This window comes from Passer domesticus, chromosome 8 (assembly GCF_036417665.1).
Source record: "Passer domesticus isolate bPasDom1 chromosome 8, bPasDom1.hap1, whole genome shotgun sequence".
Lineage (NCBI taxonomy): Eukaryota > Metazoa > Chordata > Aves > Passeriformes > Passeridae > Passer > Passer domesticus.
In genome coordinates, this window is record NC_087481.1 from 32,811,600 (window position 1) to 32,825,327 (window position 13,728).

Consider the following 13,728-nt stretch of genomic DNA (forward strand, 5'->3'; position numbering starts at 1 on the left):
GAGGCTGCACAAATATTTTTTATTCATTGATGCTGAGATCATGTCTGTGAGGAAAATACGTGCTTCATGCACAATTCATACTAATTTCAACTGACAGAGCTGCCTCTCCGGGCATTTCACAAACTGCAGCCTCGTGCAGTTTAGGAGACACTTTTCCAAAGCAAGACAAAGAATCACGCACACATAAACATGAATTTGTGGAAACTTTGAAGGATTTTGTAGAAACTAATAAAAGCCAAAAATTAATTTATTTTTACAGACTCATTTGACAGATGATCAAACCAAATACACAGAATGAAAATGATATCACAAAACACATTGTACTGACACGGTGTTACTAAGAACAGAATTCTAATTTCTTAACCTGCTCTTTTAATGGAGAAATCAAGAAATCCCAGGGTTAGATGTGGATGAAACATTTTACATATAGAAGCCTTTTGAATTAAGTCTTCCTTAATTTACATCAAAAAGTTCAACTTTGAATTGCTACCCTTAGGGATATAGATTTAGGTTTGGAAGCATCTGCTTTCATTAGTTCAAGTGAGTGCTGGCTGCAAAGCAACATGAAAATCCCAGAGGAAAAAACATCATCCACTGATTAGTCCCAACTGTAGTTTAGTGTAGGTGTGGGAACTCGTGTGCACTTGTGGGCTTCAAAGCCAGCATTTTCCTTCAATTCAGACTTCACCAGTTCACAGTCTCTCTGTGATCACTCCTTTAGAATGGACAAAAAGGGAAGTGCCATCAGACACAGCCCAATTTGGAGAACAGTATCACATGAGAATTAAGCTATGTAAACCACTCATGAGCTTCCTCCTTTCTTTCCCATTAAAATTAAACCTACCTACTCACTCTGAATTCCTGTCTTAAATCATTTCCTCATCATTTTCTGCACCATTTTCACTTTGCAGTTCTTATGGCATTGACTTATTTTGCTGCCCATCATGCCCAGGTGCAAGAGCTGCTCTGTTGTACTGATGAAATGCCACTGGTGGTAGCCTGCCAGTGAAACAGAATAGAGTGGGCCTTTAAAATAATTCCTGGGACTCTTCCAGGAATGAAATGGTATTTTTTGGCTCTTTTTCCTGATACTACCTACAAGCCTATAGATTGTCATGATTTTTCAGTGAAACCATTCAGGACTGGAAAATAAACTGAGACCCCAATTGCTCATCCCCCTAGGAAAATGAATGGTCCTGCTGGCTGAGTTGACTTCACTGGAGATCAGCCAGACAGAGAGAGATAAAAGACTTTTATCCCTCTGTGAGTAGTTCTGTCCACTTCTACCTTCATACTGCTTGAAGAAGCAGAGAACTGCCTCTCACAGCAGTATATTAGAGCTAATGAAACAAATGGATAAAAAATAAAAATGTTAAGCAAGCAACAACTGAAAAATATAATTGTATTGATAATGAAAATAATTATGTTAGTAATTGTACCTTGCATTGCTTTTTTACATTTTGTATTATCAACTTTACCTACACTTTAATCGGATTAATGTTGTCATCTACATATTTTAAATGCCAAAAAGACTTTAATAAAATAGTCCCAGATGAGCTAATTGGTGGGAAAAAAAAACATCCACAGTTCTTAGAACTACCAGAATACACTAAAGGCACAAATGGAAATATACACTCAAGAGAGAAGCAAGGCAAATGAGTTAAGAAAACCAATTCCTTTTACAGAGGGAAATACATTTTTTAATGAAGTGCAAATCTAAGTATTTCTAATCTTCTACAGCCTTTGTTGTCAAAGAGATCAGGTTCTGAAATCATGTCTGCTTTGCATTACAAATGCAAGCAGTGCTTTCCAATAGAGCTAGTGCCAGACAGCACAGCCTCTCCCGTAGTCCTTGAGGATTGTCACTGAGGTGCCCGTGAGCGGAGCCGGGGTCACACATCCCTGGCATGGCTTGGGCTGGGACTGCAGTGCTGCTTCCCTGCAGCTCAGCCCAGGCCAGGCACTTCTCCCTCAGCTGCAGCAGGCTTAGGCTCAGTAACTGAAGAGGCATTTTCTTGCAGATAAAAACAAATCTGAATTACACAAGCAGTATTTTAGAGGAAGCAACAAATGAAAGAGTAGTCCAAAGTGTCCAGGGCTTGTGGTGAGGGAGGAGGAGATGTTCTGTGCATAGTAAACACTGGATTTATTGAAATTAATCCCAATCACTTGTGTGGGGAAATGAGTTTTAAATTGTGTTTCCATATCTGTTCCCCAAAGGTTTCAAATGGCTTTTTCAAAGGAAATGGCTTGACTTTGAATTTTCTTCCTAAAATAATTTGGTGTCAGATTTAGCTACTCATTACATATGAAATTCAAGATAAGGAGGGCAGCTTCTGGCGGATGCCTCTCTGCAGCAGCAAGTGGGGTTCCTGAAAAGAGATAGAGTTTTATTAGAAAGATGGTGCTAGGAAATTTAGCTTTTTCTGATGGAAACAGAAAAATATAAAGGATGTACTTTGAAACAAAGACATTCAAAAGCTCCTTTTGCCTTTGTCATTAAAAACATCATGCCAGATTCATAAAAATCCATTTTAGTTTATACTTCCTACATTACTAAAAGGAAATAGTAGTTCTAAGCTTTATCCTGTAGGAGCTTGCATAAAAGAGAAATTTGACTTTGCCAGAGTAGCATCTTCTGTCTTCTCTGCATAATGCATTCAGTTCAGCTGCACACTGCTCTTTCTCCTGGCAGTCAGCATATGCAACAGTGTGTTTATGCAAGTTTGACCTTCCTGTTCTTCTCTGTCTCATTTCTGTTTGCATGAGCACTGCAAGCTGATAAAGTGAAGTACATTCTTAAGGTCTTTCCATTTTGAAAAGCCTTGAAAAGAAGACATCATTTTCTCTGACACAAAGCTGGTAAAAATAGACCAGACGTATTCCTTCCTAGCACAATCATAAACCAACAGTTAAAGCCCTTTGTTTGTTGTTCACGTGGGTGAATAGAGTCCAGTACCCTTGTGCTGTGCCCAGCAAAGCCTCTGTGAAACACAAAGTAAGTTAATAATCCTGCCCCCACTGCCAGCTGGACAAGTAGTGGCTCTGTATGGACCTTGAATGTTTTAAGGGCAACAGTTACCATAAACCCCTACAAAATTATCCTTCCTAATTTTCCTATTTTCTTTAAAAGAAGAAAATAGCTGCTTGTGGCCACAACTCTCTTCATGGAGAGCAGCAGGCACAACCTTCCCAAGATTTCTCCTGGGGAAGACAGCGAGAAAGCTCAGAGAAAAAAGAGAAAACCATTCTTATCTCCACTTGCTGCCCCTGTTGTTTGGCACAGGTGGAATGTGTTATGGAGATTGTTTACCAAAAGTGATTTGTTAATTGGACTCTGGTGATGGTTGTTTTGATTCATTGACCAATTGGATTCACCTGTGTATTGGACTGCCTGGAGAGAGTGAAGGGTTTTTTCATATAGTGTATAGTATAGTATAGTTTTAGGATAATATAGTATAATAAAGCTTAATAAAGCAATTTATAGCTTAATAAGGCAATTGTTCAGCCTTCTGAAATCATTGGAGTCACTGCACTTTATTCCCTTGCTACAACAGTTGCTCTAAACAGAGCTGATGCTATTCTCCCACATGTTTAGCCACCCTAAGGCTCATTTGATTTTAATCTCATTTCATTTTATCAGGGTTTCAATTTTTTTTTTCTTTAATCTACACTTCAATGTCCCTTTCCCCTAATAAAGTTACTCCCATTAATTAACATAAAAATTAGAATTAATTAGTTTCCACCAACTAACATTATTGTAATATTGGCTTCACAGTTGTCTTTTCAAAAGCATGTTCAGTGCAACTCAATTAAATTAGCTAAACAAATAATGGGGATTTTTTTTCTGACGTTTGAGCCAAAAATCAGCTGGTAATCAGTTATGAAAGGAAAAGCCCAGCTGTAGCTTTTCTAAAAATCAACATGAAATAATGAGAAAGGTTTAATTTCCATGTTCACATAAATATAGTTAAATGTTAATGTTTCCTAAAGACAAAAATATATTGAAAAAAGATCACTTTCCCTGCAGAGTGACTCATAGGAATATAAGGACTTGGCCATTTGATCAAATCAGCTGGTTTTCAAATTGTGTAATTTCTTTGAAATATATTTCGAAGATGGATGGAATAGTCAATACTACAAAAAAACCCAGGACATTACAAATGCCAAGGCCAGTTTTTCCTAACTGGAGATTATTGATTTAATTGAACCTCCAATCCCAGAAGTGCTAGTTTCTTAACACTTATGGGAACCTGTTAGCAGTAGCTTATGGCTTTGCCACATTGTAGCATCGTATTTTGCATAAGTTTTATGAATACCAAGAAAAACTCTTCTGTCAGTTATCAGGAAGATTCTGGGGAGAAAGCTCACAGGTTAATCTGTAATACAAGTAATTTAAACCTGCTTAATTGGGAAATGTAATATCCCTGTAGTTTGACAAGTGAACTTGAAATATTGCGACCTAAAAAGAGAAAAACAGCAAATAAAAAACCCAACCAACTACTAATAAATGACTTTGAGGGCATTAGTAAGTTTTTCATCCACAGAGAATCAGAGTGGTGCAGCAAATAAGGCACTGAGGTCACACAATGTATGAGAAAGATGTAAAAAAATGTATTAAATAGGGTGAGTGTAGGTCATGAGAAGAAAGGTCAAGGGCAGGAAATGAGGCAGGAATCTGGTGGAAGAATAAAGCAAATTGATTTAAATGCTGAGTTTAATGGATGCAGTGATAATTTTGGTACTCCCTAAACTCTTAGTAAATTCATTTTGCATTATTTTCTTTGCCCTCTCATAATAATGTCAGCAGTGCTATTTTCTGTTCAAACAGATTTGCTTTGTACAAGAAACACATTACATTCAGGCAGTTTTTAACAAATAGGTCAAAGAAAGTATAATAACAAAGTTATAATCAACAGATGCTGTAATTATATTGTACTTCATGGATAATAAATCACTCTTAGAAACGCTTCAGCATATATATTTTATTTTTTCGACTCATGCATTTACTGTTCTTGCAGCACTCTGCTCACCAGGTTTTCTTTGTTAATGGAGAGTGTGAATAGGAAAAAAAAGGTAAAAAAGCATAGCTGAATTATTCATGCTAATGATTTCACACCTAAATATTATGTGAAAAATACTAACTATGTTGTTAAAATAAAAGGTAGCTTGACTTACTAAATGATTCTAAGAATGTTTCACCTGTGAAAAGGTTTTCTGTACATATTACTTGATGCAATATAATTGAATATTGCTAAAGTTTAATTCCAAGGTCGTGGGTATTGGAAGGCATTGGCAGGCAGTGGGTTTGCATTTATATTCCCCTAGGGGATATGGACAGCCATGCAGAGATCCTTAAAGAGAAGGCAGCCTATGCTGGGTAATCTGAGTCTCCCCTGGAGAATTTTGGGAAAGTTACAAATCCAGGAAAAGAACTGGAAAGTTCTTTTCCTGGATTTGTAACTTTCCCAAAATTCTTTCTTCCTACTTGCCTGGAAGACCTGGCATGAGGTAGCAATTTAAAGGACCTGCACTTAAAATCCAGTCTGGGGCCCAGCCTCATAAGCGCATGACCCACCTGAAACTGCATAAAACAAAACATGTGGATTTTAGCACCAAAATGGCAGTTTCATGTGGATGATCTTAATGACATCTGTGAAAAAGTTCTGTCTATTTCTCATTGCTGCTGGAAGCTTAAAAGATGAATGGGCTTAGAGCATAAAATCACCTCCAGAGAGGATGTGTATATACAACAGAAAGCATTTTGTGGGATTTTTATGTTGTCCAGACCTCTGTTTCTTTTAACACAGCTCTTTTTACAAAAAAAGACATCCCTGTTCTATTAGTGGTGGTGATCAAAAAGTCCTGCAAGTGCAGTTTTGCTCCCTGCCCCCATTCTTAAGGTAGGGTGTGTTCCATAGTATGAAGCTGAAACTACTGAGGGGGTGCCTCCAGGTGGGGCTTTGGTGTCTGTGTAGCACCACAGCTCCTCAGCAGCTCTTTCACACCACGCTGTCAGGAGGCTGAAGCGCTGTCACTGTCCTGATGGCATCTGGAACCAAGGCAAAACCACAGACTCAGGGATGAAATGGATGCAGTGCTGGTTCCATGGTCTCCTCTGTTTTATCTTCTTTGCTGAATCCTGGAAAACAGATCATGTGGTGTGCTTTGGCTTTTGGCAAAATGTTGTAGCTGAACTATTTTCAGCCTCAAAAAAATTTATGTTTTCAATGACAAATTTCAACTAATTGCTGGTTTTGCTGTTGCTTCAGAGTCTTGTTTTTTGTTTGATCAGTTCAAATATTTATTTGTGAGTGCCACTCAGGAAGCAATTTAGCCCATCATCTCTTCTACAGCTGAGTGCCACAAATGTGGTTTTAAGCCAGAGGTTATCACCACAGAGTAAGTAACAAGCACAAGTGGTGATTTGGCACAGGCTGAGCTCTTCCTGGGATGTTGGCTCTTGCTCAAGGAGCAATAATTTGGCATCCCATGTAAAGGGCAGCCTTATCTTACAACTACAGGACAGAGACACTTACTTAGAACTCTACTTCTGTTTCAGGCCTGGAGACTGACTAACCTCCAGGTACAAGTACAGAACTTAGATGATTACAGACTTCTCATTTCTGCAGATAAAACTGAGTTTGAAAACTCAGGTGGAATGGGAGAAAAATTGAATAAGGACTGGAAGAAAAGAAAATTAATATTTAAAACAAAGCTTTGGTTAAAGGATGAATTATAAAGGTGAGCGACTGATTCTTCTGGTGCCTTAACATTTGATTCATCCTCTGTTGCAGATCGTCACAGACCCCTCTGGGAACATTGCTGGACAAGTGTGTGGGCCTCGTGTTTGTGTGAGGTTTGGATCCATGCTCGAGAGCAAACCTTCAGCTTTTTAAGCAATTAGATGCTTATGTTCCTGTATGCTAAAACATGAAGGCTGTTTTCCTTTTGTTGGTACTCAAACAGGCTGCCTCTCCTAGCACTGAGAACTTGCCTTAGTGGGAAACATCTGAGAGAAAATAAACTTGGTACTTAGCTCACACGTGGGGCTGAAGGACAGCAGGAGACCAACAGATAGCCATCTCACTGGAAAAATAAAGTAACACCATTTGAACAATAACAATCTCTGTAGGCTCCCCTAATTTATGGGAGATACATATATATGTGCCATTTGAGTTTGGAAAAAAATTCCTTCAGTCTGAAGTAGGAGGAATTTAGCTCTTGCAGTGAAAAATACCATCAATTTTGTTGTGATTGAAAATGAAAGAACATTTCCTCTTTATGTTTCATTTTGATCTTCTTTGTTGTATTGTTTTTTAATAGAAGGTTCAACATGCATGAAAGTGAAAAGAAAAGAAACAAGACCTGAATTTTAGTCCTTTTTTCCTGCTAGGTTTAAAAGTGAAAAAAAATTAAATTTCCTCAGACAGACTCCAGTCCTTTTTTTCTTTGCCTCATTGTGTATAGCGTGTTTTTGTGAATAGGAAAAAGAAATCCTATCTGAGACATCTCAACTGAAAATTTGGCCATGTAATTGGAAAGCCATGATTTATTTTTATTTTTTTTTTATTTCAACACCACAAAACAACATGCACACATATTATTGTATCTGACATGAGAGAGACTAAAATGAGGCAGGCCTCACTGGGGCTTCTCATTCAACAATCTAGGAGAGGAAACAAAGGTGACTTCTGAGCTGCAGGCAATGTCACGCTGCAGGAGAGCAGTTCCATGGCAGCAGCTTTCCTGCACCTGTGATAAAATGCAGAGCACAGGGTTGTTTTGCTAGAGAAGGGATCAATAATTCGGACTTTGATTACTTAAAAATAGTACAGGAAGGAAAAGAATATAAAGGGGAAAAAAAGGTGAAAACAGTAACTGAAATTTGGAGAATTTTCTATGGCAGGACAGGAATGAATTTTGCCCAGCAACAGAGGCAGTGACTATAGCATCCTGCAGCAGGAGGGTGAGGCCCATGTAATCATCACAATCCAGATTTATCTTTCCAGAACCATCTATAACATGCCAAATATATAGGTAGATATAGGCAGTATCACCAGGAGTGCCTGAGGTGCTTCTGCTGCAGCCTCAGTTCTGAGGAGGCATCCCAGGGCCTGGGAAAGCTGTGCTGCAGTAGCTGCAGAGCAGACAATAGACACATCAGAGATACTCAGTAAATATGTACTGAAGTAGCAGATCAGATCATCTAGTTGTAGATCAGAAGCCTGAAAGCCTTTTGAACTCCAAAAGGAGAAAAATAAGAGATGCTCTGTGATGTTTGCCACTCCTGCTTTTCCGAAGAAACACAGATCTCAACACACACTGAGCCAGTGCAATCTCCTGTTATAAAGGATCTCCTCGTGCAGGGCTCTGAGTGCAAGTCCAGATTTGGGAAAGACAGAAAGTAAGGCCTTGGTTATTCATAAAACTCCAGGGAAGCTTTACAGACAGGACTGCCTGCAGGCCCAGGGCTTGGTATTCTCTGAGCACATCTGTTCAATCCCCCTGGAGCTGGGACTCAGCTCCATTTGGGGTGAATGGAAGGCAATTAGTATTTTCATATCATCTTAAGTCAGGTGCTCAGAATTGATGGATGCTTGTCTGGGGACTCATATTCCTTGATAGAAGTTATTTTAACCAGGAAGAAAAGACAAAAATTTGGTGAGGCTTAATTTGCCAGATAATTTGTTTACTTTCAGATGTGTGTGATAACCTTTGCAGTAGGTGCATATGAGAACATGACATTTTAGATGAAGAGGAGCATCATTGGGTTTAGCTGAAATGCCTCTTGGCAGGCAGTGAAATGAGTGGCTGCATATTTACATGCAAAATGTCATTTATATAAATCAAACCTTGAACACAAATACCTGGAGATATTGTTTTCCTGTTTGCAAAAGTTCATCATGATATTTTGTGTGTTCTTGAGTGTAAGGCATGAATTAATCATTTGAAACAGCATTCAGGAATCATAGACAGTCACTGCTCCTATCTTGGGCAGCAGGTAGAGAAATGGCAAAGGCTGTTCCCCAAATCAAGGATTTTAAGATTTTATGTCAGAATGTCTACTGTGTGAGAATGTCTTGCAGAGCAGAATCCTGTGCACGTAGGGACTCTAAGCTGGAAATAAGCTAGTTAATACCTTTAAAAATAGCTGATCACTCTTGAGAAAAGAAAAAGAAAAGGAATATGTTAAGTGAAAGAAAGCGATATTAAAAATAATTAAGTACAATGCTACTTAAATTCCTCATCGGAGATTAGACCCTCTGCTATGATCTGTTCTGTACAAATCTCTTAGATGTAACACAGAGAGAAAGAGAGAGGAGAGTTGAATCAGAGAAGGAATAAATAGGATATTTTTTAAAGGTATCTAGATGCTTGAAGATGAATCTGGTAGCCTGGTGTTTACAAATTGTGAATTTTTAGTGGAGTGGACTCCACTGACTCTGGACCATTGACTTGATGCCTGCTAACTCTGAAAGGGTAAGTGTTGGTATTTGAGGAATATTCCATATGGATTCCACACCTATGGCAGCAGTTTAGCAGGCCGTCCTCAGTTTAGCAGACCTGAAATTGAGCAGAATCTTCTTCATGGGAACATTTCAGGTTTTGTTTCTCCGTGGGGCATTCATTGAAAATGGACTCCACCAAACTGCTGTACACTACTGAGCACAGCAAGGTAGAGAACAGGATCTCTTTTGTCTTATGTCTGTAAGTTGGAAAGTCACCTGCAGGTTTCAGAGGCAAACCACTGTTGAAATTTATGGTTGTCCTTAATATAAATATCAGCCCTTTCAGATGGCCATTGTAACACTTCTCTATCCTGAATAGTATGAAAGGGAGGAAAACAATCCTTTGGAATTCATCCTAAATGGAATTGACTACCAAAGTGTTATCAGGAAAAAGAAAAATTGGCTTTCCCCTTCCATGGAGGCTCCTCTTAACTGCCCAAATATAAGATGGAATAAAATATTTTTGTGTCAAAGTCCTTAGAAGTGACTGCAGTGGTTACAGTAAAAGTGGCTTGCTCTGTGGAACTCTGTCCTTCTTTCAGTCTGAAATGTCACGGGTGCTCAGGTGATGTTAGCCCAAGTTAAAGACATTGTCCTCCTAAAATTGCTTCCTGTGAAATACTCAACAATTCCAAACTGGATCCAAAAGTAAGAGGAGATGTTTAATCCTTCCTGTCTCCTTATTGAGGAAGAATGGAGAACTGGGGTGCATTTGAACAGGTGGAGAAGGGTTACTCCAATCTTAATTTCCATTCTCTGAGAAAGCCCACAGGCTTGATACGAGTGAGTTTCAATTGAATTTCCACAGTGGAGTTGGTTGTTATTTTATCCATCTGACATACGGAGAGATTGTCTTGTCACAGTCATTTCAGTCACGGACATTCAGTCCTCACTCTGCTCTGTGTGCTTTCACAAAGCGTTTAGTTTCTGCAGGAAGGCTGGCTTTGCTTTTATTTCTTGAGCTGAATTTCCTCTTGCTGCCTTAAGCAATTTTACTTGGAGAAGATGGGCAAACAGGGATAAGGGATACCTCACTTTGCAGGATGCCTTCTTCATACAAAAGGTTCAAATCTGAGACTAGGTGATTTTTGTGACATTTTTACATCCTTTTTGTGTGTTTGTTCTGTTAGCTACAATATGATTTCATCAGCAGATTGGGAATCTCCCTGTTCTGTGTTTTATGGGGAAAAGTAATAGCTTTCATTGACCCATCTGATACAGCTGGGAAAAGGAAAAGTGTTTCCTTGGGCCCATCACCTCTTTTCAAATCTGAAAAATAATTTGCATGCTTTCAGGAAGAGTCCTAGCTATGCAGCTGTCTCTTATCACACACTGTTCCCAGCCTCAGATTGTAGGAACAAATGTATTTGGAATGATGAATAATAAATAATCTTTATCTCAACACACTCTTTAGTCTGCAAAGTCTCGAGACACTTCACAAAAAGTAATAAACTTCCTATAACGAATAAGGCCCAATGTGCTGCCACCTCCACAAGGGGAAGTGGCAAATCAAATATACACAGGCACTCCACAGAGGACACACTCTCACGCAGAGCACTTGTGCATTGAAGCATGCATAAAAGATAGGAAGAGTTTTCAGGGTTTTTCCTCATATCCACAAGCACTTGTCTGTTGATGAAAAGAAAACAGGAAATGAAAGATAACAAGACAAAGGTTGCATTATCATGATTTCTAAATTGAAGTCTTAATTAAATTTTAAAAATACAGTAACCCATATTTTAGGTGAACTTTAAAAATAGAGTGGAACTGACCAGCTTGGAATTTGCCAGAACATCAATTTTGAGACACTTGCCCATTAGGAAACCACTCAGTCCCTGTCAAACATCTCCATTTCTTGACATTAAGAAGCACAGGAGCTGCAGGAGGGCTATGCCCTCTCAGACCAGATTCTGGGCATTTGCTAAATGCCAGCTCAGTAGCTTACAAAAGGAATTTCCTGAAAATGTTACTGCACTACAGCACGTTGTACTTGTCTTACCCATGTTCCTTTGTGCTTTATTCTGCAGCTCCTTATGTCATTGGGGCAGCTGGTGTGAGTTGGGTTGAAGTACAGCCCTTTGTGCCCTGTGGCTGAGGACTTTGGCACCCCAGCCTGGTTTTACACAGCCCGATTGCCACCGTGGCAGAGTTTTAGAGAAAAATGCTGTTAAGGTGTGAAAAAACCTATGAGCCAAAGCCACACAGGCTAAGAAAAGCAAAACAATAGGCTCAACAGTATTTGCTGAGATGGGGTTACTTAAAGCTCAGGGATTCAAGAGGAAAACACTGAAAACATGAAAAGCTGTAAAATCCTAGGGGAAGAAAAGCAAAGAATAGGAAGACAGCAAATCTGCAACATCAAAGATCAGCCTACACTAAGGAGCAGTCAGACCCTTCCCTCACTTGACTTATGACTGCCTGTTCAGCAGAGACTCACCCAGAATCAAAAGAATATTTGTGTGGCCACATAGGACAGTAGTCCCAGTTACCCACTGCATGTATTCACCAATAAATAAACATTGTGGACTCTGAAGTTGTTTTTCTTGCTTGCAGACTCAAGATACCCAAGCAAAAGCAGCTCAGAGGTGAAAGGCTAAGGAAGAAATGAGCCTTTGCAAGAGGGAAATCTATTTCCATCCCTCTTCCTCTCATTAATTCCCTAGTGGCCATTTTCTTTGGGAATCCCAGACTATCAACAAACTCTGCGTTCATGGCAGCTGAAGAGAAGACAGGAGATTGAAGCTTTTTCTCTCACCTTCCTCTTGGCTAAGGGAGCAGGAAAATAGAACAGACATAGGTAAGGAATCCAGCAAGATGAGCTAGTTCAGAGTAGAAGGAAAAATTAGTATTACTGCCTTTGGTATGATGATTGTGGAGGCTCAGAGTGTGCTTGTACTGATCCAGATAGACCAGAGCCATATTTACATTTCTGTAAGGAAAAGCGGGAAACGGTCTAAAACTAGGTGTTCCCTGGAGAAGGAAAGCAAATGCTTTTGTCCCCTTCTAGATGTTCTTCCCGCCAGAAATTCAATAGCACCGTATGATTTCCATCTAACCCAAGCAGTAGGAACTCAGGCATTTGTTCCCATCACCTAAAGGCTTCCAGTAGCCCAAACAGGAAGGAGCTGCATAAGCAGGGCTGTGGAGAAAGGCTGTGCTTTAGAGAGCTGCCACCACTGCCTTCTGCAGTGCAGGCCTGTTCTGATCCACGTTAGCTGTGAAACCTGGCTGACAGCCCACACTGGTAATCCTTCAAGCAATGCAGATTTTCTGGTTCAAAGTAAGTGTTCCTTTTTTCCCATTTTCATGCTTTAAAAGCCTCCCTTTTTAAATCAGGGTTAAATCACAAACAAACAAATGCTAATAGAAAAGTTCACATGCATAACCCCTGCAGTGTATTTACCTATGTAAATAACATGTAATTTTCACTATTTAATTACTGTTTCATGTCCCATTTCCTGCTATAGTCTATATTTAAATTGCATATTTACCTCTATCTACTTTCTCATAATGTGTCTTGATATGAATATTCATGCCACCATTGAGTGGTTGATTACTTCTGTGCTAACCTTGAAAATACTTCCCTTGCAACACAGCAAACAGCCGGGTGCTGTGGTTGTATAACAGCAAAGAAAAGAAAATACAATAAATAATGCTCAGGCTGTTTGTGATCAGACCATATTCTCCTTTGTTTTTTTCCTCAGCAGGTATTTTTTTCTCTTCTTATAAATTAAACCAAGTTACTCCTGACTATAGTTGCCTGAATTATAACTCTGGAGACCAGATTTCCATAGAAAAGGAGTGGTGCAAGTAATAGGCAGTGCAGAGCTCCTGCCCATGGTACAGCCTTTTCAGATGGGAGAGAAAAACAGTTTCTCTTGCAGCTGGATGCACATTTCTTTTTAATTATGTGAAATTTGAAAGAGCGTTCCTATTGTTCTAAATCAGAAAACAGTCTGGAGGAGTTGTCTGAGGACAAAAGAATGGAGAAAGACCAACAGAATTAAGTCTGATGAAGTAACATGGAACCAGTCTGAATTTGAACTTACATTATTACTGGTTTCTATCATGAAACTTTGATGTTGAACTTATATTTCAAAACAAAGGCTCTTTTTCTCTTTTTAGGTGAACAGAATAATTTGATTTGGAAAATGAATGAAGAGACATTTCTTCAACATTTCTCTGTTTCATAATTCAAGATATAGGGAGAGAAACA

The 13,728-nt window shown here is 39.1% G+C and overlaps 1 long non-coding RNA gene across 1 annotated transcript in view; it reads right to left on the bottom strand.

Annotated features, from left to right (window-relative positions):
- Nucleotides 1-229: 229 nt before the first annotated feature.
- The window catches only part of LOC135306401 (uncharacterized), a 58,242-nt gene continuing 44,743 nt past the window's right edge, over nucleotides 230-13,728 (bottom strand). Inside the window, exon 5 of the long non-coding RNA XR_010367217.1 lies at nucleotides 230-2,372. This is a non-coding gene — a long non-coding RNA (uncharacterized LOC135306401). The remainder of the gene's footprint in view (nucleotides 2,373-13,728) is intronic.